Raw genomic sequence first — 27,878 nt, 5'->3', positions numbered from 1 at the left:
AAATACGTAGCCACTAGCCAATCCTTTTACAGATTTTATTCAAAAGGTGTAAAAGGCGACACAATCATTTATAATATCAAAGAGAGATGCACTATCTTATCTTCATTTGATTCCTGGGTCCATATGCCAGCGGATTGGAAGAGACTCAGCTTTCATAGTGCTTGCTAGTGGGATTATTCATTTTAACACAGAGCAGCTTCCATTATTAGACCCTCAATAGCAATCAGGATTTTTTTTTTTTTTCGTTGGACTAGTTGATCCTGGTTTATCAAATTAACTATGGCAGTTGCTGCTTCCAGATGGAGAAGCCGTTGTTGGAACTATGACGTCTTCATCAATTTTAGAGGTGAAGACACACGCAAAATCTTTGTCGGACATCTTTACAGAGCTCTCAAGCAGAAAGCAATTCACACATTCATCGATTCTGAAGAGCTTAGAAAAGGCAACCATCTCTCCAAGCTAATTGACGCTATTCACGACTCAAGGCTTTCGATTATAGTTTTATCAAAAAATTATGCGTCTTCCACTTGGTGCTTAATAGAAGTATAGAACTTGTCGAAATCTTGGAATGTATGGATGCACAAATGCAAATAGTGGTGCCTGTTTTCTACGAAGTAGATCCATCTGATGTTCGTAAGCTGAAGGGAACTTTTGCAGAAGCTTTTGCTAAACATGAAGACGGTTCTAACGCTAACAAGGAAGAGGTGCACAGCTGGAAGACCGCTCTAACTAGAGCCACCAATCTATCTGGCTGGGATTCGCGAGATTACAAGTAATTTTTCATCATTCTACTAAGTTTCTGTTTTTGCTTTCTCCAGTGGACTTGCTTAAATTTCATACATATTCATATACATGTATATCAATACGTATACTCTGTTCCGCAATCACATAAACGCTCACTTATAACTTGCAGGTCCTATGTTAACTTTCACTCTTTCAGGATGTTAATACTTCCTAGAACCCTAAAACACGAAAGTCACTTAAAAGTCTTTGTCATCCACTATGCTTTAAATAGTGACCCTTACCAAAGGAAAAAGAAAATATGAAAAATTTGATCTATAAATCTAGATGGAGCAACTTGAAAGAAACTGCAGGACATCCTGAATCCAAACTGAATTTCGAAAGTTTAATATCTAGTGAACTGAACTACTGAAGTATGGCTTCTGGCATATGCTAATCAGCCATTTTATGTTTTGAATTTTTTGGGTCAGCTATCTCCAGATTTACTTGAGATCAGCATTTAGTTGTTTATGCAAATCTTTATTTCTATTTTTTTTAATGCAATCATGTAAGGTATAACAGTGTAACTTGCTTAACAATTATATGTCCAACTTGCATAATATCTCTAGAATATATAGGATACTAAAACTAAATCTCGGATTTTGGTTTTATCACACTTTGTGTCATTTCAGTGTCACACTATATATTACAATACTGTACGTTATTCAACTTTTGCAGGGATGACGGTGAGCTCATTGAGAAAATTGTAAAAGATACTCTTCATAAGTTGATTCAGGTCTCATCAAGTAAACCACATGGCTTGATTGGAATGGATTACCACCTTACTGAAATGTATTCACTTTTAGGTCTTGGGGAGGATGATGTTCACTTTGTTGGGATATGGGGTATGGGCGGTATAGGAAAAACAACGATTGCCAAAGCTGTTTATGATGAAATAGCTTGTCAATTTGATCATTCTTGCTTTCTTGATGATGTCAAGGAAAGTTTCATGAAGAAGAGTAAAGCATAAATTCGGGAAGATTTTCTATCTAGAATCTTGGAGGAAAAGGTGCAGACTACAGGCATTTTAAGTACAGGTTCCAATATGATAATGGAAAGGCTAGGTAAGAAAAAAGTATTACTTGTTTGTTTGAATCTAAAATGAGCATTTTGGCCTGACAATGCGTGTCTTGGAGAAATTGAGCCAATGTCAGTGGCTCAAGTCGACAAGTTCGAAATATATTATTTAGAGGCAAAATAAAGCCTAACTGCAGAATTATGGAAGATTATGCGAGCTGCAAGAAAATGAAATGATGGAAGCATGGAAATGAAAAGTCAACTTTAGCACATTTTCCTACTTCAGCTAGGAGAAACCGAGCTAAACAAGGAAGGAGGGGCGGCAGACTAACCAAACGAAATCCAAATGAGCTAAAACTTTCCAGATTCATTCTAGACATCCCAATGATCATTTCTTATGAATAGTTTAAGAGCTAGTTTGGAGTGGAAAACCTTCAAACAATTCAAACAATCAGTCCAATTTTCTGAAAGACAAAACTGGAAAACCAGACCTGTAAGGAGTCCAGCAGCGTTTCCGGCCCAACCACATGGAAGTAAGCTCTGAAATTTTACCAAAATGATCTACACTCATGGTAGATCATTTGATATGCAGAAGTCGAAGGCCCATTCTGAATTCTTGGTGGAGATATAATTGAAGGAATAAAGGAGCAGAAAATGACTCAAAACCACTCCAAAACTCATCATTTTCAATTCCATTAGTGCTTAAGTGCCTAACCCACCATAATTCCATTTAGTGCCCCATAATTCCATTAAGTGCTCCATGATTCCATTAGCGCTTAATAGGAAAACCTATCATGATTCCATTAGTGCTTAAATGGAAAACCCATCATGATTTGTTTAAGGCCAACCACTATGGCTTGGTAGCCTATATATAGAGGCTACAACAAGTAACACAAGTGATAGGAGCATAAAATGCATCGAATTTATAGTTCAAACCTTTATACTTTTGCTTAGTTTATTCCTTAAAAAGATCAATTTAACTTTGTTATTTTCTTAGGTACTTTGAGGAGCAGTTAAGGAGAAAAGAGAGCTACAATGGGGAAATCAAGGTACTTCACATGAAGTAGTGATGCAAAGGATGGATTCTGAACATTCATTGGTCCTAAAACTCAAGAGAAGATGGAGAGAGTTGTTGTGCAAAACAGTTACAGAGAAGCAGAAAACAGAGTATTAGAATCTGCCTTATTTTCTTCTGTTTTGGGAAGCTGTTTTGAAGAACTTTCGAGTGGAGTTATGAAGAAAGGCCTAGCAACATTTGAAGATCATATGTTCTACTATAACTTCAGGCAAAGATTTAGTCCGGAATGATAAAGAGGAAGCCAGAGGCTGTGCTCAAAGTTGGTACCCAGAGAAGACTGTTTCCATCAGCTTTTCAGGAAGCTTTTTCAAGGACTTTTCTACTGAACTTAAAGGATGAAAATCATAAATTTCTCTGCCCAGATTTGAAGAATATATGTTGTAGAGAAGTTTAGAATCAAGAATCATCCAGAAAGATGGTGGGATGCATTAGTTATGATGCTGCAAAGATGAGCAGATGATAAGGAAAATCTGGAATTTCTGACAGGTCTTTCTGCGAAGCATTTTCAAGACCGTTGTTGGGCCACGTTTCAAGAAGCTTTCTAGAAGGTTTTTGCACGTTTTCGAAGAGTGACATCAGGAGTATTATGTGGCAGAATATCACCTTCGAATCTGCCAGGAACCCTTGTCAAACATGGAGAGGAAAATCAATCCTAGTTGAGAAAGGAAAGTGAATTAAAGGCTATATTTTCTGAAGATATTTTTGGCAGATTTTGGGACGAATTTTATTGGATTTTTGCTGCATTATACTTATCAAGAGATGGTTAGAAAGACTGAAGGAAGGTTCAGAAGATTGGGTGGCAACTAAGCAAGTGGAATTGGAGAAGAATAAGGAGAACTCAACCCGGTTTTGAGGAGAAAAACTAGGGGGCTTGTAAACAATAAAAATAGGAGGCTTCTTTGCATCAAAGGGACGATATCATACAGATTTCACGCCTCAAAACAGCCCTAGCTCTCTGATTTTCGAAGCTCCATACAAGCATAAGGAAAAGAAGCCGCCAAAGTCGCCGTCTACCACCACCGTGAACATCCATCTTCAAGCAACATTCACCGTGTCTCTTCACTCCCTTTTTCTGCGACTTTGTCCTTTTATTTTCAATATGTTGCTGTGTGTTTACCTTAGAACAATGAGTAGCTAAATACTTTTGTGTTAGGGGCTAGTTTGAAGCCCTAAACTATGGTTCAAGTTTCATAATAAATTTCTATGTTTTAGTTACTTTGTCGATGAGATTGTTCTTTGGTTCTGGATTAGATGAATCTTTTATATGTATGTTTTATGTGGTTGCAAACATATAGGATATGCATGTAATTGGTGCTAGGTTAAATAGCAATTCACCTAATAGTTTTGTGATTTTAACCGAAGTAGTAAAACCTCTCGCCTAGGTGTGTACCAAAGATGAGGAATGCAACTAGACACGCTTGTTGTACTAGTTTGTACACTTAGATTGACATCCTTCCATATGTGCTTAATGCTTTAGAACTTGCTAAATGTAGGAGCCGCTTGTGATCTCTATGTTGCATGTTTTCAAAAGGTTCTAATAACGGCGCTTGTTCTTGTTAGAACATTATAGGGAAGTAATATAAGGTACTTAGCTTGCTTCTAGCTTTGTAACTTGGTCAATCTCTCTCTCATGACTTAGTAATAAACATAGGAAGAAAAATTGGAACTTGGATTGTGTTTAGTGGTGGATAACGAACTCCTAACTGCTCATCTTCATATTCACAAACTTTACTTTAGTTTCATCTTTTGTTCTTACTTTATTTTCAGCAAAATTAATCAACAATCCCCCCCAATTGTGTTTTTAAATTTTTTTTACTATAGTTTCTAGTTTTCTTTGTTTTCTAGGTTACATAAATTGAAGGTGAACCCTTGATCCTTGGCGTAGAACGATCCCTTATTTTCACTACTACAACTTGACAACAAAAAAGGTTTTAAATTGCGTGCTATTTTTAGCAGAGCAATTTTTGGCGCCGTTGCCGGGGATCGAATTTTTCCTTTATTTTTATGTTTTTGTGTCTTTGTTCTTTTAGTTTTTACAATTAGTTTTGAAGTTCTTTTCAATTTCTTTTTCTTTGCAGCTTCTTGTTGATCTAACTTGCGTCTCTTTTCTCTCATTAAAGGAAGTTTCACTAGTGGATGCATACAAGGAACAACCCAAAAGGGGAGTTAGTGCCTTTGAATACTGAGTTAGAGAAGCTAGTACGTGAAAACAGAAGGTTGAAAAGAGAAGAACAAGCTGCTCAAGAAAAGGCCGAACCCATCATTCCCTGTTTCATTTTTCAAATGTCGGACGACGAAGACAATCGGCAGCCGCTGCCACCACCACCACCAAGAAGGACCATTAGGGAGCTCTCAACGTCCCTCATAGCTGGAGGTATTCCATCATGCATTCGTTACCCTCAACCGGCTGAAGGAAAGACAGGGAATTTCGAGCTTAGGACTGGTTTTCTCCACAAGCTGCCCACTTTTCACGGGTTACCTAATGAAGATCCTAATTTGCATCTCCAAGAATTCCAATTTATTTGCTCAAGCATGACACCGGAAAATGCAGATGAGAATATCATGAAGATGAAGGCTTTCCCGTTTTCTCTCGCAGACAAGGCCAAGACATGGTTGTATAGGCTTCCAAATGGCTATATAACCTCGTGGGATATCATGCACAAGACATTCTTGGAGAAGTATTTCCCCACTTCAAAAATTATTGCATTGAGGAAGCAAATTACCGGAATTCAGCAAGGAATGGATGAGTCTTATTCCGAATACTTTGAGAGGTTTCAAACCTTGCTTACTCAATGTCCTCAGCATGGTTTGAGTGAGGATAGTTTGTTGACAGCGTTCTATGATGGCCTCATACCCATAGAAAGAGATATCTTGGATGCAGCAGCTGGAGGATCATTTATGGACAAGTACAATGAGGATGGAATGAAGCTCATAGCAGATCGTGCATTAAATGCACAACAATTCAATAATACCTCAAGACGTGTTCAAACTTTCTCTTCAAAAGGAGGTAACGATTCTGAAATTAAAGCTCAATTATCAAATCTAACCTCTATGTTATCTCAGGTCTTGGGTAACAAGAAGCAAGGAGCTATGGCTTGTGGTGTGTGCTCAATGGAAGGCCACCATACTGATCGTTGCCCTCAATTATATGAGGAAGAAGAGGTACAAGTTGTGGGAAATTTTCAGCAAGGAGGACAACATGTAAAGAATGATCCATATGCATATTATCCTGGCTCAAGAAATCACCCAAATTTTCGGTGGAGTAACAATGATAATGTCTTGGGCCCTTTTCAAGCATCTCAAAGCAACAACCGTCCGCCTCCAGGGTTCACTCAACGTCCTCAAGGGGGATTTACACAGAACTCTGCACCACATCAAGCTTCTAGTTCTTCATTGACCCCAATCTTGGATAAGTATGACAAGATGTTCGAAGCTTTGACATCCTCTACTCAACAACTCATTCAATCACAGCAAAATCAAGGGAAGGAAATTTCAGACCTTAAGAAACAAGTGGGAGAATGTGTCAACAAGTTGAATCAATTGCATGATCAAGGGAAACTTCCGAGCAATACAATACCAAATCCAAGAGGAGGGTTTGAGTCCGCCAAAGCAGTAACAACACGAAGTGGAAGAGTACTCAATGACGTCCCTAAGGCACAGAAGAAGGATGAAAGTGTTTCTGACCCGTCCAGGATTGAAACTGAACTTGCAATCCCAGACCCAGCGACTTTGAGGATTGAAGACTCATTGCAATCCCCAACGAAACCAGAAACCAAAGGTAAGACGTCCAGCTCTCAACTTCCGGTTATTACTAATTCTTTTTGTTCCCCTGTGCCTTTTCCATGCAGGTTTGCTAAATCAAAGCGAGAGGAAAGTGAACAAGCTATTTTAGACACTTTCAAAAAGGTGCAAGTGAATATCCCTCTTCTTGAAGCTATAAAGCAAGTGCCCAAATATGCAAAATTTTTGAAGGAACTTTGTACTACAAGAAGACGTTTGCGTGAAAAAGAAGTGGTGAAGGTCAGTGAGCAAGTATCTGCGGTCATACAAAGGAAGTTACCTCCCAAATGCAAAGATCCTGGAAGTTTTACTGTGCCATGTGTCATTGGTAACCACAGGTTTGAGAATGCCATGCTAGACTTGGGTGCATCAATCAATGTTATGCCATATTCTGTTTATGCATCTCTAGGTTTGGGAGAATTGAAAAAAGATAATGTTATTATTCAACTTGCAGATAGGTCTAACGCCTTTCCAAAGGGTCTTTTAGAAGATGTTCTTGTGCAGGTTGATAAGCTTATATTTCCAGCAGATTTCTATGTTTTGGAGATGGAGGATAGTGCCCAAAGTCCGACACCATTGTTATTGGGAAGACCCTTTATGAGAACAGCTCGTACTAAAATAGATGTATATGCAGGCTCTCTAACAATGGAGTTTGAGGGAGAAGTTATTGGTTTCAACATCTTTGAAGCCATGAGGTATCCAGTTGATGAACATTCTTGCTTTTCTATTGATGTATTAGATACTCTTGCGCAGGATTTCTTTGAAGCAATGAATGATGACGTGTTAGCCACCACCATTGAGCAAAGCATTGGCTTAGACTCCAAAGGAAAGGCTATTCCCATGGAAGACTTAAAAGAGATGGCTGAACCTCCAATGATAGAGATCGTAGCATCCCTTGAAGCTTCTCCACAATTGAGGTACTCCCCTAAAACTTTGTCAATTCCGCTTTCTACTAATAAACCTCTTCCTTCAGTGATTCAGGCTCCTATACTTGAACTTAAACCCTTACCGGATCATTTGAAGTATGCTTATTTGGGAGATGAGGAAACATTGCCTGTGATTATCTCCTCAAAGCTCACGGCAAAGCAAGAGAGAGGACTTTTAGATGTGCTCAAGGCTCACAAAACTGCAATTGGTTGGACATTAGCGGACATTAAGGGAATAAGTCCTACCACTTGTGTGCATCGAATACTTCTTGAGGACGGGGCAAAACCAACAAGAGAGGCTCAACGCCGTCTCAACCCTCCTATGATGGAAGTTGTGAAGAAGGAGGTCATCAAGCTTTTGGATTGTGGTGTCATATACCCTATTTCAGACTCTAAGTGGGTGGCACCCGTGCAGGTGGTTCCAAAGAAATCTGGAGTCACAGTTGTGAAGAATGCAGAGAATGAGCTTGTGTATTGATTATAGGAAGCTCAACGCTACCACAAGGAAAGATCACTTCCCTTTGCCATTCATCGATCAAATGCTTGAGAGGTTAGCAGGTCATTCCTTCTATTGTTTTCTTGATGGTTATTCTGGTTACAATCAAATTCACATTGCGGAGGAAGATCAAGAGAAAACAACATTCACATGTCCCTTTGGTACTTTTGCTTATCGACGTATGCCTTTTGGACTCTGCAATGCACCAGGTACATTTCAAAGATGCATGGTAAGTATCTTCTCTGACTATATTGAAAAGATAATTGAAGTTTTCATGGATGATTTTAGTGTTTTTGGTAATACTTTTGAAAATTGTCTTGAAAACTTGGAATTAGTTTTGCAACGTTGTGAAGAGACTAACCTTGTTTTGAATTGGGAAAAGTGTCACTTCATGGTGACACAAGGGATAGTCCTAGGTCATATTGTTTCTTCAAGAGGGATAGAAGTTGATAAAGCTAAAGTGGATGCTGTGCGTTACTTACCCTCTCCCACTTCTGTGAGAGAGGTTCGTTCTTTTCTTGGTCATGCAGGTTTTTACAGACGCTTCATTAAGGATTTTTCCACCATTGCACGCCCCTTGAATCAACTCCTCCAAAAGGACGTTGCCTTTGTGTGGAGTGAGGATTGCCAACGTGCCTTTCAAAGGCTCAAGGATCTTTTAACGTCTGCACCTGTGATTATGCCTCCAGATTGGTCCTTACCTTTTGAAATAATGTGTGATGCTTCTGATTATGCTATAGGAGCTGTGCTTGGACAAAGGAAGGACAAGAAACCATACGCCATTTATTATGCCTCAAGAACCTTGAATGATGCACAGTTGAATTACTCTACAACTGAAAAAGAGTTGTTGGCCGTGGTTTTTGCTCTTGATAAGTTTAGATCATATTTACTTCAAACTAAAGTTATTATATATACTGACCATGCAGCTTTGAAGTATTTATTATCTAAAAAGGATGCTAAGCCTAGGTTGATTCGATGGATCCTCTTGCTTCAAGAGTTTGATATAGAGATCAAGGACAAGAAGGGATGCGAGAATGTGGTAGCAGACCACTTAAGTCGCATGGTACAAGAGAGTGATGCCATTCCTTTGGTGGAGATGTTTCCGGACGAACAACTGTTCAGAATTGAGGTAAGTGAGCCTTGGTATGCGGATATTGTTAATTACCTTGTTTCTAGAAAGATTCCGGATACTCTATCACGTGCTAGTCAGGATAAACTAAAGAAAAATGCTCGTCAATTTGTTTGGGATGATCCTTACTTGTGGAAATTTGGTGTTGATGGTTTGATAAGACGTTGTGTACCTGAGTATGAATTTAATCATATCTTGTCATTCTGTCATACTGAAAATTGTGGGGGTCATTTTGGTGCTAAGAGAACAGCTCTTAAGGTGTTAGAATCCGGTTTTTATTGGCCTAGTTTGTTCAAAGATGCATATGTTTTCTGTATGTCTTGTGATAGGTGTCAAAGAACTGGAACTATAGGACCTAAAAATCAAATGCCTTTAACTCCAATCTTAATTGTCGAAATTTTTGATGTTTGGGGTATTGATTTTATGGGGCCTTTTCCTTCATCTCAAGGTTTTCTCTACATACTTCTTGCTGTGGATTATGTTTCGAAGTGGGTGGAAGCAAAAGCCACCCGGACTAATGATTCTAGAATTGTTGCAGATTTTCTTCGATCTAACATCTTTTCTAGGTTTGGAATGCCAAGAGTTATCATTAGTGATGGAGGATCACACTTCTGCAATCGTACAATTGAAGCTTTGCTTCGAAAGTACAATGTGACACATAAGGTTTCAACACCTTATCATCCTCAGACAAGTGGACAAGCGGAAGTGTCAAATAGAGAAATCAAGAGGATCTTAGAGAAAACTGTGAACCCTAACCGCAAGGATTGGAGCCAAAGACTCGACGATGCATTGTGGGCATATAGGACTGCTTATAAAACACCAATAGGAATGTCTCCTTTTCGGCTCGTATTTGGAAAAGCATGTCATCTTCCTGTTGAACTCGAGTACAAGGCATGGTGGGCGGTGAAAAACTTCAATATGGACATTGATGCAGCCGGCCTTCATAGAAAGTTGCAAATCCATGAGCTTGAAGAAATCCGGAATGGTGCATATGAAAGTGCACGCATATACAAGGAGAAAACAAAGGTTTTTCATGACAAGATGATTCGAGGGAAAACTTTTGTTGTAGGTCAAAAAGTGTTGCTTTTCCATTCTCGTCTAAGGTTATTCCCAGGTAAGTTGCGTTCTAGATGGGTTGGTCCGTTTATTGTTACTCATGTTTTTCCTCATGGTGCTATACAGATTCGGAGTGACACAACTGGCAATGAATTCAAAGTGAATGGCCATCGTCTCAAGCCTTACTATGAGGCCTTTGTGGAGCATGATGTTGAGGAGGTACCCCTCCTCGACGCCCCAGCTTCTGAAACTTGAGAGAGGACACCGTCTGGCTGAAAGACGTTAACTCAAGCGCTTGTTGGGAGGCAACCCAATCTTTTACCGTTTTCTATTTATTTGCATTCATATTTTGTTCAATTTGATGTGTTTAGTGTGTGTTCAGGTCGGATAGGAAGAAAGAGTGAAGGAAAGACTCGAAGTTGTACGCGAAACAGAGTGCAGGTCGCACAGTCAGTCTACTTTAGACTGCTGCCGTTTTTTGCTCAGATGGAACCAGAAGATATACCATACATGAATGGAAAGATCTTTGAGTCTAGTTTCTGTAGGTTTTTACAGAACTGGATTCGGAGTTCATATGCGTTCCCTGTTCCAGTTTGAATGCAGTAAGGTCAGCTCAGGAAAACAGAAAACTGTGCAGTTGTGTCACAGAAAAAGTAAAACTGGGCATATTTCCGTGGTTGAAATGAGGAGTTCTTTACATGGACTCCAAGATCTATATGTGTGGCAAATTATGGCCAAAAATCTCTTCCATTGGACCAGTGATACTCCCCATATACAGGTTTGAGTGGGTCAAGGTTATTCTGCCAGTTTTTCTGTTCGTTTTCCTGCTTTTTCTCTAACTTCACAGGGCTATAACTTTCAAACCGCTTGGAGTTAGGAAGTGTTCCATATATTCACAGAAAGCTAGCAACGTCAACTTCTACCTCCAATTGGTATCTCAGTCATCTGACGCTGCATCAAAAAGTTATGAGGCTTGAAACATGGGCTGACGACACATTGTCATCTCCAAAGGTCGTGAGCATGGGAGGTCTACAAGGGGGAGATTTTCTTTACACTTCCTCACTTTTCTTCCTTTTACACTTTTGATTTCCTTTCTTTACGCTTCTATTATGCATTGTTTGATTTAATTTGCCATACATTGAGGGCAATGTATGATTCAAGTGTGGGGGAAGGGAATTTGTCTAAATTTGAGTCTTATATAATAAAATAAAATAAAATAAAATAAAATAAAAATTCGTTAGTTATTTTCTTTCTTTTGGAATTTTTAGTTCTTGTTTCTCAATTCTCGTTTAGTTTTTTTTTGAGTCTTAGGTTGCCTTTCAACTGTCTGGGATGAACCTATATCTCTGAAATTATAGATAAAAGAGGATCACAATATTGAGATGATGTTAAAATAATTCTTTGGTTAATTACGATATATATAAAGCATATGATTGTGTAGTAGATATGGTTTTCGTTGACCTTGGTACAGAATTTTGAGCATGTTGATGATGAGTTTGATTCATAATAACCTTTGTGAGAATTTGAGCCTATTTGCCATTCTTTGTGAGTGTTTATTGAAAAATATATTCTTATTTTCTTGGCGATGCTTAGTGATCTCATTATCTTTCTCTTTGATTGACTGCTTGCCACAGATTAAGTTTAACGGACTCTAGAGATTACTAGAACTTGCTCTTGTACCGGTCGAAACTTTTATCAATACATGTTCCTGATTCTGGAAAGGATAAAGGCACCTAGGAACTTCCACCAAAGCCAAAAATAGCCTGTGTCCCCAATTGTGTACACAAGATGTACACCCCTTAGATCAACCCCTTTGAGCCTACATTCAAACCTTTTTCTTTCATCACCCTCAGAATCCTAACCTTTAAACCTTAGTATAGTTATATCCCTACCCTTTGTTCTAAGGATTTAGTGGAGTTAATTCACGAGACAGACAAGATTTTGAAGGCACTACAAAAGAGATGATGAGAAAGAACAAGTGTGGGGGAAAGATTTGTCCATGAGAAAATATGTATGCCGAAAAAAAGAAAAAAAAAAAGAATGAAAGAAAAAGTGTACGGTGAAAAAAAAATGTATGAAAGTATTTATGGATTTTAGTCCCCCCATTGTGGATAAGGAGTTTGTTTTGAATTGAAGGCCTAAGTACGATAAATTTGGTCTTTGTCCTATTCCACAAGTGTTCAAAGGAAGGTTAGAATGAAGCAAGGGCCCAACACAATGACATCCGGCCTCAATAAAGACACACAAGAAGTTCAATGTTGCAAGATGCCTTGGTGACCAAAAGAAGACGTCTCAATGCTTCAATGAAGGCTCCACTAGGTTTTTAGAACACTTTGTGAATTTTCCTTACCCGTTCGTTTCTTTAAACCCCTAAACCTTGGCCCCATTACAACCTTAATTAAGACCTCTTTGATCCTTAAGATGGGCAGCCTTTGATCTGTGGAGATTGGTTACAAGAGTTGAGCATATGGTTCGGTCCGTTCGGCAAGTAGTTGGTATCTTTCATGAGATCGTAAAAGAAAAAAATGCATATATTTCGACATAGCCTTTCCTTCTTTATATATGTGAGCTTTTTGTTTGTTGAAAATATTATCATCTCTCACATATATTTGAGTGAAGAAGCTTTTAAGCATTAGCCACGATCTGAGAGAAGAAAGAGTGGTGAATCCTGTGAGGTTTGAATCATACTTGTTGGATACATGCTGAGCTCCACCCATCACCATTGTCACACCCAAGTCTTACATGTTTATATGTGGAATATATGTTTTAATTAACTTTCGAATTATTCATGATTGATTCTTGGTTGCGTGCTAATCTTGATGCTATGAAAGTAAGAGATTGCTGAGACAACAATGTTGAAAGGCTAGTTTGTTTTGAGTCTAGAGTCTTTTGTTTCATTTTGATTGAGTCTTGTTAGTTTTGATTTTGCTAAGGGACTAGCAAAAGCTAAGTGTGGGGGAATTTGATAGGAGCATAAAATGCATCGAATTTATAGTTCAAACCTTTATACTTTTGCTTAGTTTATTCCTTAAAAAGATCAATTTAACTTTGTTATTTTCTTAGGTACTTTGAGGAGCAGTTAAGGAGAAAAGAGAGCTACAATGGGGAAATCAAGGTACTTCACATGAAGTAGTGATGCAAAGGATGGATTCTGAACATTCATTGGTCCTAAAACTCAAGAGAAGATGGAGAGAGTTGTTGTGCAAAACAGTTACAGAGAAGCAGAAAACAGAGTATTAGAATCTGCCTTATTTTCTTCTGTTTTGGGAAGCTGTTTTGAAGAACTTTCGAGTGGAGTTATGAAGAAAGGCCTAGCAACATTTGAAGATCATATGTTCTACTATAACTTCAGGCAAAGATTTAGTCCGGAATGATAAAGAGGAAGCCAGAGGCTGTGCTCAAAGTTGGTACCCAGAGAAGACTGTTTCCATCAGCTTTTCAGGAAGCTTTTTCAAGGACTTTTCTACTGAACTTAAAGGATGAAAATCATAAATTTCTCTGCCCAGATTTGAAGAATATATGTTGTAGAGAAGTTTAGAATCAAGAATCATCCAGAAAGATGGTGGGATGCATTAGTTATGATGCTGCAAAGATGAGCAGATGATAAGGAAAATCTGGAATTTCTGACAGGTCTTTCTGCGAAGCATTTTCAAGACCGTTGTTGGGCCACGTTTCAAGAAGCTTTCTAGAAGGTTTTTGCACGTTTTCGAAGAGTGACATCAGGAGTATTATGTGGCAGAATATCACCTTCGAATCTGCCAGGAACCCTTGTCAAACATGGAGAGGAAAATCAATCCTAGTTGAGAAAGGAAAGTGAATTAAAGGCTATATTTTCTGAAGATATTTTTGGCAGATTTTGGGACGAATTTTATTGGATTTTTGCTGCATTATACTTATCAAGAGATGGTTAGAAAGACTGAAGGAAGGTTCAGAAGATTGGGTGGCAACTAAGCAAGTGGAATTGGAGAAGAATAAGGAGAACTCAACCCGGTTTTGAGGAGAAAAACTAGGGGGCTTGTAAACAATAAAAATAGGAGGCTTCTTTGCATCAAAGGGACGATATCATACAGATTTCACGCCTCAAAACAGCCCTAGCTCTCTGATTTTCGAAGCTCCATACAAGCATAAGGAAAAGAAGCCGCCAAAGTCGCCGTCTACCACCACCGTGAACATCCATCTTCAAGCAACATTCACCGTGTCTCTTCACTCCCTTTTTCTGCGACTTTGTCCTTTTATTTTCAATATGTTGCTGTGTGTTTACCTTAGAACAATGAGTAGCTAAATACTTTTGTGTTAGGGGCTAGTTTGAAGCCCTAAACTATGGTTCAAGTTTCATAATAAATTTCTATGTTTTAGTTACTTTGTCGATGAGATTGTTCTTTGGTTCTGGATTAGATGAATCTTTTATATGTATGTTTTATGTGGTTGCAAACATATAGGATATGCATGTAATTGGTGCTAGGTTAAATAGCAATTCACCTAATAGTTTTGTGATTTTAACCGAAGTAGTAAAACCTCTCGCCTAGGTGTGTACCAAAGATGAGGAATGCAACTAGACACGCTTGTTGTACTAGTTTGTACACTTAGATTGACATCCTTCCATATGTGCTTAATGCTTTAGAACTTGCTAAATGTAGGAGCCGCTTGTGATCTCTATGTTGCATGTTTTCAAAAGGTTCTAATAACGGCGCTTGTTCTTGTTAGAACATTATAGGGAAGTAATATAAGGTACTTAGCTTGCTTCTAGCTTTGTAACTTGGTCAATCTCTCTCTCATGACTTAGTAATAAACATAGGAAGAAAAATTGGAACTTGGATTGTGTTTAGTGGTGGATAACGAACTCCTAACTGCTCATCTTCATATTCACAAACTTTACTTTAGTTTCATCTTTTGTTCTTACTTTATTTTCAGCAAAATTAATCAACAATCCCCCCCAATTGTGTTTTTAAATTTGTTTTACTATAGTTTCTAGTTTTCTTTGTTTTCTAGGTTACATAAATTGAAGGTGAACCCTTGATCCTTGGCGTAGAACGATCCCTTATTTTCACTACTACAACTTGACAACAAAAAGGGTTTTAAATTGCGTGCTATTTTTAGCAGAGCAACAAGACACACAATTCAATCAACTAATCTCTACGATTATCCAAGCCACCTTGGAGAAACCAACTCTCTCTCTTACCGGTGACCACACTCCAGTCCCAGTCTCCTCGAGAGCCAACTGTCAGTACCACCAAACCCTCTGTCAACGTGCTTCAATCCTAGTCTCCTTAGGAGCCGACTATAGTGCCGCGACCACAACGGTTATGGAACCAGCCAAGCAAGGGTAGTGCTTCAATCTTTAGCTTGGTTGGTTTGCGATGACGTTACCCTTGCTTGGCTGGTTCCGTAACCGTTGTGGTCGCGGCACTACAGTCGGCTCCTGAGGAGACTAGAACCGAAGCACGTTGACAGAGGGTTTGGTGGTACTGACAGTCGGCTCCCGAGGAGACTGGGACTGGAGTGTGGTCACTGGTAAGAGAGAGAGAGTTGGTTGCTCCAAGGAGGCCTGGATAATCGTAGAGATTAGTTGATTGAATTGTGTGTCTTGTGTTACTTGTTGTAGCCTCTATATATAGGCTACCAAGCCATAGTAGTTGGCCTTAAACAAATCATGATGGGTTTTCCATTTAAGCACTAATGGAATCATGATATGTTTTCCTATTAATCACTAATGGAATCATGGAGCACTTAATGGAATTCTGGGGCACTAAATGGAATTATGGTGGGTTAGGCACTTAAGCACTAATGGAATTCAAAATGACGAATTTTGGAGTGGTTTTGAGTCACTTTCTGCTCCTTTATTCCTTCAATTATATCTCCACCAAGAATTCAGAATGGGCCTTTGACTTCTTCATATCAAATGATCTACCATGAGTGTAGATCATTCTGGTAAAATTTCACAGCTTACTTCCATGTGGTTGGTCCGGAAACCCTGTTGGACTCCTTACAGATCCGGTTTTCCAGTTTTGTCTTTCAGAAAATTGGACTGATTGTTTGAAGGTTTTCCACTCCAAACTAGCTCTTGTACTATTCATAAGAAATGATCCTTGGGATGTCTAGAATGAATCTGGAAAGGTTTAGCTCATTTGGATTTCATTTGGTTAGTCTGCCGCCCCTCCTTCCTTGTTTAGCTCGGTTTCTTCTAACCGAAGTAGGAAAATGTGCTCAAGTTGACTTTTCATTTCCATGCTTCCTTCATTTCCTTTTCTTGCAGCTGGCATAATCTTCCATAATTCTGCAGGTAGGCTTTATTTAGCCTCTAAATAATATATTTCGAACTTGTCAACAATATATAGCTTGAGCCACTGACATTGGCTCAATTTCTCCAAGACACGCCTTGTCAGGCCAAAATGCTCATTTTGGGTTCAAACATTGCCCCCCAGACCTCGAAGTCAAAGGTCTTTGTCTTGACTGAAGAGATCTTGAATCAGCACTGCTCTTATAATGTCGTTGCGCCAAAGCCACTTGTATTGGCTTGACTAAAATTACTTGACTGAGTCCATATAGGCATCTAAATAGGCCATAAAGCTTGAATGCCATAATCTGAATTGCCTTTGTCATGAACTGACGCTTTCTTTGCCAACTTTATTGCCCCCCATGTATCTGATGTCTGGTATGCAGTGAATTGGCGAAACTTGGGCAGGTTGTAGGAGATCAGAACTTTAGCGTGCCCCCATGCGAATGAGACTGCTTTTGATCGCAAATAAGGATCCTTCTCTTCCTTGGTGGTGGCTTCGCCATGTGTATAGCAGCAAGTATCTGCCTTGTTCGCTGGCTCTCTGTTGATATTCTCAAATGTAGGTGTTGGAGCCGCTTCGCTGGCTAGATCAAGTTTGATCAAGGCCTACAGTACTTGGCGAAATAAGATGCAGAATAGCAAACTGTTTGCTGTCATTTAATCCTTCGCGAGTCTTATGCTGAAGAGAGGATGATTGAATCATGGCTATCGACATCATGACATGTGACCAAGTGAAACCACCATACTTGCTGCAACTTTAGCATCTAAAACCGCATGGGTTTTAATCATGTTAAAAAAAAAACATCAGGCCACTATGCTGGCTCTGCGGTTGTAGGGAAAGGTGCAATGCCATCTCTTCACTGCCGCCTCAGATGCAATTCTCAAGATGGAATAATGATTAATTAATTATCAACTAGAGCCACTCACTTGCCCAGATAATAAATTAATCTCCAAACGCTGAATCTGAGCTATAAATCAAGGTGTAGTGGATAAGTGTTCCTTGCGACCCAGAAATGGCACCCAAGAAACCATTCGTTATCGATCAGGCAGATGAAATCACTGAGAAAGCCGCATTCACCTGGCGGACTAACATGGGTGTTCGATGTAGAAGTCAGACCGGAGAGGAGAGAAGTCGACTGTTGGGTTTTGGTGGAGGTGATAATCAAGCGAGTCTGGGTCCCACACCTCGTGATCATTTGCCAGATGATGCTATGGCCTTCCCATCCGCCGTCCCATAGCGGCTCTTCGGCAGCTGGCCGGTGATTTTAGCAGTTGGGGGCCAAGGAGGAAAGTGGGCTTCTGGCCTACCATCGCTCCCGAGGAAAATGTTTGGTATCAGGAGGTCCGAGCGAGAAATTTGGCCCGATGGGATGCGGTGGGTATCACCCAAACCATCGTTCTATGCTTCTGTCTTCCCCATAATACCAGCCCTGCACCGCTAGCCGCCGCTCTTTGCTTCTGGAACACCTCCAGCAATACATTCTATTTCTGGTTTGGGCAGATGAGCATAACTCTGCTGGATGTTCTTACCATCACGGGGTTGCCCATTGATTTTGACCCCTACGTGCATGGTCAGTTTGATGGCATTCAATTTCCTTTGAGAATGGATATGGCTGGTCGGGGGCTTCACAGCAAATCCTACCCATTTTGGCGCGACTATTACCGCACCCAGCGTGACCATACATGAGGTATCGCATTCCTGGAATTCTGGCTTTGCAAATTTATCTTTTGCACTTCTTCCAACAAACCTACTGGGCCCTGGAATTCTCTGGCCACTGCTCTCTACAATGGTATTTGTGTTGGCCTTGGGCAACCTGTATTGGGTGTGTTATATCGCTCCCTTTATAAAGTCGTAATGCGCCCCTTCGATACCGACATTAGTGGCCCTTTCTGGATCCTCGCCTTTTGGCTGCAGATTTAATTCCCTTGCTTCCGTCGCGGTGATATTGCAAATGATCCTCCAGTCGATTCCCTTTTGGGGAATTGGCTTTGCCACAACGTAAGGTATCGAGCTCCACCCTACTCCGAGTGTTTTATGTACTTGTACTTGCTAGAAGAGATGCCGGACCCAAAAATAGTCCTTTCTAGGCGATTCCCTCCTCCCCTTGATGATGGCTTTCTGCCCAGTGGACGGGATCATACCAAAAGAGCCCTCCTGGCCTTTCGTCGCGCCATCTCCTGCTTGGATATTCGTCATGCCACCGACTGCGTAAGCTACAAGCTCTATGCCCCTAACCACTTTGCTCACCAATTTGGGTTGGCCCAGTTGGTACCCTGGCCTCTGGTTGATTCTGCCAATTACTACACCTCTTGGCGGAGATTAGCCCCGCCTAGGTTTGCCCCCTTTCAGAGTCAGTTTACTTTGATAGTGATTCCCCCTAGGGTCAAAGCGTTGTACCCCCTCAACGATGTCGACGATGATTATGCTGATTGGTGGAAAGAAGTGTCTGTGAACTGTTGGGACCTGTCATATGACGAACTATTTGCCCTGATCTTTCGTGGCATGAGTAGTCCTGGTCCAGAGGACCTGAGATTCTGGAGCGCTTCTCCAACCCTGCAGCACAACCCCCGTGACCTATTCTATTTTCTAGCTCATTGCGTCCAGGGATACAAATCCACGAGCCTGGGGCAACAGTAAGTTTTTGTCTTTCTTCACCATTCCTTTTCCTTGTCTTGATTTTCCCACTCTTATTCCTGAGTGTGTTTTGCGCAAACTACCCAGAGCAAGACAGCCTCTGTTCAGGCCGGGAAACAAAAGGCAATAGCAGAGGAGACTCCTGAGGGAGAGTCTTCTCATGATAAAGATCCCGTTGTGGTAATTTGGTTAAGAACGATCCCAAACTTGTATATTTGGTGCTTCCCCCCTTTTTGAGTTGTGATTCTTTTCTCGTACAGGCCACTGCTGTCTTCGCTTGCAAACGCGATCGAGCTAAATTCGTCGAAGAGAGTTTTGAAGATGACGAAGCTCTGGGAATGCGATTGGTAAACTCTGGCCCCGTCTTATCCTATTTAAATTTTAGAATCTGGGCAGGATCTTCACTATGTATCTTTTGACAGGTTCGTCAGAGGACCACTGATCCCTCTCGCCTGAGCGAGGCTGGATCCTCAGCCGCTGCAGAAGAGCCAACTCTCTCGCTAGTTCAAGCATCAACTAGCCCCGTGGCGCCTCTTCCCTCTCCCACATCTGCAGATCTTCCGCAAGGTCCTACCATTCTGCTAACGATCTCCGATGACGACTCCCCAGAGCATGAAAGCATGGAAAGCCACTCTGAGGCTTCTGCCGCTAATGACGACAGAGATTCCCGCGACACTAGAGGTCCAAGAGGTGAATGAAGCGGGGCCTCTTCCTCTTGGTAACCATGTACCAGATATCGACCCGACAGCTCGAGAGGTAAGCCACTGTTGGCTAATGCTTTCCATTTCCCTTTAGATCCAAACCCGCTCTATGACATTTCTGAACCTGACTAGGATCCTGTTTGTACCGAGGAGGTGGTCCCTGACGCCGAAGCTCTGGTCGGCGGGACGTACATCCCAGGTTTGGGGGATGAGGCGAGCAGTGGTGGTCTCTTGATTTCGGAAATAGATGAGGCGTACGTTGAGGCCGAAGGTTCTGCTCTCGGAGCTGCTCGTTTCCAACACTTTACTGATGAACCTCTTGGGAGCTTTATTAGTAGAGTGTTGGAGACGAGCAGCTCCGAGAGCAGAACCTTCGGCCTCAACACTCGCCTCGTCTATTTCCAAAATCAAGAGACCACCACTGCTCGCCTCATCCCCCAAACCTGGGATATACGTCCCGCCGGCTAGAGCTTCAGCGTCAAGGACCACCTCCTCGGTACAAACAGGATCCTGGTCAGGTTCAGAAATGTCAGAGAGCGGGTTTGGATCTAAAGAGAAATGGAAAGCATTGGCCAATAGTGGCTTACCTCTCGAACTATCGGGTCGATATCTGGTACGTGGTCACCAAGAGGAAGAGGCCCCGCTTCATTCGCCTCTTGGACCTCTAGTGCAGCGGGAATCTCTGTCGCCATTAGTTCCTCATAAACGGCAGAATCCTCAGAGTGGCTTTCCACGCTTTCATGCTCCGGGGAGTCGTCATCGGAGATCGTTATTAGAATGGTAGGACCTTGCAGATGCTCTGTAGAGGTGGGAGAGGGAAGAGGCGCCACGGGGCTAGTTGGTGCTTGAACTAGCGAGAGAATTGGCTCTTCTGCAGCGGCTGAGGATCCAGCCTCGCTCAGGCGAGAGGGATCAGTGGTCCTCTGACAGACTTGTCAAAAGATACATAGTGAAGATCCTGCCCAGATTCTAAAATTTAAATAGGATGAGACGGGACCGGAGTTTACCAATCGCATTCCCAGAGGTTCATCATCTTCAAAACTCTCTTCGACGAATTTAGCTCGATCGCGTTTGCGAACTAAGACAGCAGTGGCCTGTACGAGAAAAGAATCACAACTCAAAAGGGGGGGAAGCACCAAATATACAAGTTTGGGATCGTTCTTAACCTTATTACCTCAGCGGGATCTTCATCATAAGAAGACTCACCCTCAAGCCTCTGCTATTGCCTTTTGTTTCCCGACCTGAACAGAGGCTGTCCTGCTCCCGGTAGTTCGCTGCAAAACACACTCAGGAATAAGAGCGGGAAAATCAAGACAAGGAAAAGGAATGATGAAGAAAGACAAAAACTTACTGTTGCCCCAGGCTCGTGGATTTGTATCCCTGGATGTGATGAGCGAGAAGGTAGAATAGGTCGCGGGGGTTGTGCTGCAGGGTTGGAGAAGCGCTCAAGAATCTTGCGGTCCTCCGGACCAGGACTACTCATGCCACGAAAGATCAGGGCGAAGAGTTCGTCATATAGCATGTCCCAACAATTCACGGACACTTCTTTCCACCAATCAGCATAATCATCATCGACATCGTTGAGGGGGTACAACGCTCTGACCCTAGGGGGAATCACTATCAAAGTAAACTGACTCTGAAAGGGGACAGACCCAGCAGGGGCTAATCTCCGCCAAGAGGTGTAGTAATTGGCGGAATCAACCAGAGGCCAGGGTACTAACTAGGCCAACCCAAATTGGCGAGCAAAGTGGTTAGGGGCATAGAGCTCGTAGCTTACGCGGTCGGTGGCAAGACGAATATCCAAGCAGGAGATGGCGCGACAAAAGGCCAGGAGGGCTCTTTCGCTATGACCCCATCCACTGGGCAGAAAGCCATCATCAAGGGGCCTAAAAAGGTCTATTTTTGGGTCCGGCATCTCTTCCAGCAAGTACAAGTAAATAAAACACTCGGAGTAGGGTGGAGCTCGATACCTTACGTTGCGGCAAAGCCAATTCCCCAAAAGGGAATCGAATGGAGAATCCTTTGGAATATCCCCGCGACGGAAGCGAGGGAAATAAATCTGCAGCCAAAAGGCGAGGATCCAGAAAGGGCCACTAATGTCGGTATCGAAGGGGAACATTACGGCTTTATAAAGGGAGCGATATAACGTACCCAGTACATGTTGCCCAAGGCCAACGCAAATACCATTGTAGAGAGCAGTGGCCAGAGAATTCCAGGGCCCAGTAGGTTTGTTGGAAGAAGTGCAAAAGATAAATTTGCAAAACCAGAATTCCAGGAATGCGATACCTCATGTGTGGTCACGCTGGGTGCAGTAATAGTCGAGCCAGAATGGGTAGGATTTGCTGCGATTCCCTCGACTAGCCATATCCATTCTCAAAGGAAATTGAATGCCATCAAACTGACCATGCACATAGGGGTCAAAGTCAATGGGCAACCCCGTGATGGTAAGAACATCCAGCAGAGTTATGCTCATCTGCCCAAACCGGAAATCGAATGTATTGCTGGAGGTATTCCAGAAGCAAAGAGTGGCGGCTAGCGGAGCAGGGCTGGTATTATGGGAAAGACAGAAGCATAGATAGATGGTTTGGATGATACCCACTGCATCCCAACGGGCTAAATCTCTCGCTCGGACCTCTTGATACCAAACCTTTTCCTCGGGAGCGATGGTAGGCCAGAAGCCCACTTCTCCACTGATCGATAACGAATGGTTTCTTGGGTGCCATTTCTGGGTCGCAAGGAACACTTCTCCACTACACCTTGATTTATAGCTCAGATATTTTTGGAGATTAATTTATTAGCTGGGCCAGTGAGTGACTCTAGTTGATAATTAATTAATCATTATTACATCTTGAGAATTGCATCTGAGGCGGCAGTGAAGAGATGGCATTGCACCTTTCCCTACAACCATAGGGCCAACATAGTGGCCTGATGTTTTTTTTTAACAGGAAATGATCATTTACCCAATTTCAGCTTAAAAATTGCCCACTTGCTCCACTAACAGTTTTTTAATCCCATTTACCCAAAACACTCTGAGGGATTATTTCCCTAATACCCAGTTAATTCTTTTTTTATTCTTTTTATTTATTTTTAGGACTTTTTTGCCCTCTCCTTCTTTCTCACTTAGAGAGAGAAGTCATCCTCCACCTTGCTGTGCTCCGGTGACCAGTGGCCGGCCGCGGTCTCCGGCGACCGGTGACCGGAGTCCGGCGTCCAGTGACCGGAATCCGGTGACCAGTGGCCGGCCGCGGTCTCCGGCGACCGGTGACCGGAGTCCGGCGTCCAGTGACCGGAATCCGACAACCAATCACCGGAATCCCGAATCCGACTGCCGGACTGGTGACCGGATTCCGGCGTCTGATTTTATTACCCCCCAATAATCATATTATTGCCCCCCAATAATCATATTATGACCCCCCAATAAACCTAATTATTTTGGTTAATGAATCTAGCAGCATTTTTTGGAAATGACCTGTAATAAATGAACCACAGTTAAGACATTATTGCGGGGCAATAATTTGTCTATTGCCTCCCAATAGACCACCCCAAAAATCACCAGTTTCTATCATTGACAGATTATTGTACTTTAATAAACTCAAAACAACATAAGACTTATCAAAACTCTAATTTCAGTGATTAATTAACCACAGTTAAGAAATTATTGGGGGGCAATAATCTGTTTATTGCCCCCCCCAATAGACCACAGTTTTGACGTCGTCTGAGACCTGCAAACGAAGCCCAGACCCGATTCCGGCGACCACAGTTTTGATGTCGTCTGAGACCTGCAAACGAAGCCCAGACCCGATTCCTGCGTGGAGAGCTTCCCAGACATCTGACGAACAAAACCGGCGAAGCCCAGAGGGGTTGGGATCGTGGAGTTGGATGACGTCATCCTCTGGTGGTCCGACGGTGGGACAGAGCAGTGGCGGTGGAGGCCGTCATCGACGGTGGAGTGGTGGGCGTGGTGGCTTAGAGAGAGAGAGAGAAAGAGAGCCTGAGACGAGGTTAGAGAGAGAGAGAAAAAAAAAATCGATGAGGGGGAGGAGAGAGAGATATGAGTATAATTTGTTATTTAAAATGAGGGCAATACTGTCAAACACTGTTAGATTGGATAAATGAGGCTAAAAAACTCTTGGTGGAGTAAGTGGGCAATTTTTGGGCTAAAATTGGGTAAGTGGTTACGGCCCCTTTTTTTAAACATGATTAAAACCCATGCGGTTTTAGATGCTAAAGTTGCAGCATGTATGGTGTTTTCACTTGGTCACATGTCATGATGTCGATAGTCATGATTCAATCATCCTCTCTTCAACATAAGACTCGCGAAGGATTAAATGACAGCAAACAGTTTGCTATTCTGCATCTTATTTCGCCAAGTACTGTAGGCCTTGATCAAACTTGATCTAGCTAGCGAAGCGGCTCCAACACCTACATTTGAGAAAATCAACAGAGAGCCAGCGAACAAGGCAGATACTTGCTGCTATACACATGGCGAAGCTACCACCAAGGAAGAGAAGGATCCTTATTCGTGATCAAAAGCAGTCTTGTTCACATGAGGGGCACGCTAAAGTGCTGATCTCCTACAACCTGCCCAAGTTTCGCGAATTCACAGCACACGAGACATCAGATACATGGGGGGCAATAAAGTTGGCAAAGAAAGCGTCAGTTCATGACAAAGGCAATTCAGATTGTGGCATTCAAGCTTTATAGCCTATTTAGATGCCTATATGGACTCAGTCAAGTAATTTCAGTTAAGCCAATACAAGTGGCTTTGGAGCAACGACATTATAAGAACAGTGCTGATTTAAGACCTCTTCAGTCAAGACAAAGACCTTTGACTTCGAGGTCTGGGGGGCAATGTTTGAACCCAAAATGAGCATTTTGGCCTGACAAGGCGTGTCTTAGAGAAATTGAGCCAATGTCAGTGGCTCAAGCTATATATTGTCGACAAGTTCATAATATATTATTTAGAGGCTAAATAAAGCCAACATGCAGAATTATGGAAGATTATGTGAGCTGCAAGAAAAGGAAATGATGGAAGCATGGAAATGAAAAGTCAACTTTAGCACATTTTCCTACTTCGGCTAGGAGAAACCGAGCTAAACAAGGAAGAAGGGGCGAAAGACTAAGAAAACAAAATCCAAACGAGCTAAAACTTTCCAGATTCATTCTAGACATCCCAATGATCATTTCTTATGAATAGTGTAAGAGATAGTTTGGAGTGGAAAACCTTCAAATAATCAGTCCAATTGTCTAAAAGATAAAACTGGAAAACTGGACCTGTAAGGAGTCCAGCAGCGTTTCCGTCCCAACCACATGGAAGTAAACTCTGAAATTTTACCAGAATGATCTACACTCATGGTGAATCATTTGATATGAAGAATTCGAAGGCCCATTCTGAATTCTTGGTGGAGATATAATTGAAGGAATAAAGGAGCAGAAAGTGACTCAAAACTACTCCAAAACTCATCATTTTCAATTACATTAGTGCTTAAGTGCGTAACCCACCATAATTCCATTTAGTGCCCCATAATTTCATTAAGTGCTCCATGATTCCATTAGTGCTTAATAGGAAAACTTATCATGATTCCATTAGTGCTTAAATGGAAAACCCATCATGATTTGTTTAAGGCCAACCACTATGGCTTGGTAGCCTATATATAGAGGCTACAACAAGTAACACAAGACACACAATTCAATTAACTAATCTCTACGATTATCCAAGCCTCCTTGGAGCAACCAACTCTCTCTCTTACCGGTGGCCACACTCCAGTCCCAATCTCCTCTAGAGCCGACTGTCAGTACCACCAAACCCTCTGTCAACGTGCTTCGGTCCTAGTCTCCTTAGGAGCCGACTGTAGTGCCGCGACCACAACGGTTACGGAACCAGCCAAGCAAGGGTAACGCCCTCGCAAACCAGCCAAGCTAAAGTCACGATTTAGCAAGTTCTCCCCACTTCCCGGTGATTTTCGCTCTGCTCGATCTACAACGTCGAGTATCGATTGTGTGATTTCGAGGAAGCTAAGCAAAAGTCCTCACCACGAGGCACAAAGTATCCAGTGACGAGGTTGGTGCTCTCCTTGTCCACAATCACATGAAAGAAGTCAGGTCAAGGGACACCCCTAACGACCGCACCCGAACGGTGCTGGCACGCCTGCAAGAAAAGAGACTGTTGACCAGCTGCAACAAAACTGGAGCCAAACATTGTTCTTGATGATTTGGATAATATAAAGCAAATTGAAACCTTACTTGGGGAGCAACGTTCATTTGGCACTGGGAGTAGAATAATTTTGACAACTAGATATATACAATCTCTCAGCAGAGTTGAATATCGATTATATTAGCCCAAGTGCTTAAGTTATGATGAAGCTCATGAACTCTTTATGAAGTATGCCTTCAGAATGAACACACCGTCAGGAGAGTATGATCATCTGTCAAGGCGTGTCATAAGCTATGCTCAAGGTCTGCCTTTGGCACTTAAAGTCTTGGGAGCTTCTCTTTATAACAGAAGTGTACCTGCATGGGAAGATACATTAGAGAAAATAAAGGAAACACCGCAAAAGGAAATTCAGGATGTGCTTAGAATAAGCTTTGATGGACTAGAGGCTTCAGAGAAGAACATTTTTCTAGATATTGCATGTTTCCTTAGAGGAAAAGGAAAAGTATATGCAACAAACATTCTGAAGAGTTGTGGCTTCTTTCCTGATATTGGATTACAAGTTCTAGTTGATAAAGCTCTTGTAACTATTGGATATCACGATAGGCTCGAGATGCATGATTTACTTGTGGAACTGGGTCGGAATATAGGGAGAGCCAGTAGGCTGTGGAGTTACGAAGATTATCGTGTGTTAACTGAAAATAAGGTGTGTTGTATATGATCGTCTCTGTTTTTTTTTTCCCTGTTTTTTCCATATCACATATCACATGTAACTTAAATTCTGAAACTTTACTACAAATTCTCAACTTTGACCAATCACCAAAGTACAATACATATGTTGGGAGCATATTTTAATGAATAAGGTTTAGGATATATATTCGCACTTAATTATTTCACTATTGGTTGTCCAGGCTGAAGCAGTTTAAGCTATAGACCTAGACTTGCGGAACCGGAACATAGAAGAGATATACCGGAACACTGAAGCTTTTCTTAGCATGAAAAATTTAAGACTGCTCAAGATCGTTCTGGGCAACTTTTGTAAACAACACGTGCTTGGGGACTTACAGTTTCTTTCGCATCAGCTGAGGCTTCTTGAATGGCGTAGTTACCCTCTAAAGTCTTTGCCGTCTAATTTTGAGCCGCTGTATCTTGTCTACGTTAGCATGCCTCGTGGTCGCATTGAAAAACTATGGGAAGGAACCAAGGTATGGTCATCAGTTGCATTTAAATTTTAGATCCCTTGCACGTTATTTGATTCTGTTTTTCGTTGTTGTTTTGAAATGTGTAGCCTCTGGGAAACTTGAAATCCATCAATTTAAGTGACTGTCATTACCTAAGAAAAATCCCAGACTGCTCTCAAGCTACAAATCTTGAGACACTAAATCTTAGTGGCTGTACAAGTTTAGTGGAGGTTCATTCATCCATTTCAGCTCTTGAAAACCTTGTTTTCTGGAGTCTAGAAAATTGTAAAGTACTTGAAAGTCTTCCAAGCAGCATTCACATGAAATCTCTAGAAACCTTTATTCTTTCTGGCTGCTCAAACCTTGCGAAGTTTCCAGAGATTGGAGGGATCATGAAAGAGCTATTAAAACTTTGTTTAGATGAGACTGCAATTGAAGAGTTGCCTTCATCAATTGAAAATCTTACTGGGCTTGTTACTTTGAGTCTAGAAAGGTGCGGAAAACTCAAGCAACTTCCTAGCAGCATTCACATGAAGTCTCTGAAAACCCTTAGTCTTTCTGGCTGCTCAAACCTTGCGAAGTTTCCAGAGATTAGAAGGATCATGAAGGAGCTATTAAAGCTTTGTTTAGATGAGACTGCAATTGAAGAGTTGCCTTTGTTGATGTCATAA

General features: G+C 41.6%; 1 pseudogene; it reads left to right on the top strand.

Annotated features, from left to right (window-relative positions):
- The first annotated feature begins 81 nt into the window (after positions 1–81).
- Positions 82–27,878, top strand: LOC133730444 (disease resistance protein RPV1-like; annotated as a pseudogene).

The sequence above is a fragment of the Rosa rugosa genome, chromosome 2, assembly GCF_958449725.1.
Source record: "Rosa rugosa chromosome 2, drRosRugo1.1, whole genome shotgun sequence".
Classification (NCBI taxonomy): Eukaryota; Viridiplantae; Streptophyta; class Magnoliopsida; order Rosales; family Rosaceae; genus Rosa; species Rosa rugosa.
Note: the sequence above shows the minus strand (reverse complement) of the source record. Positions and strands in the feature narration are given on the sequence as shown.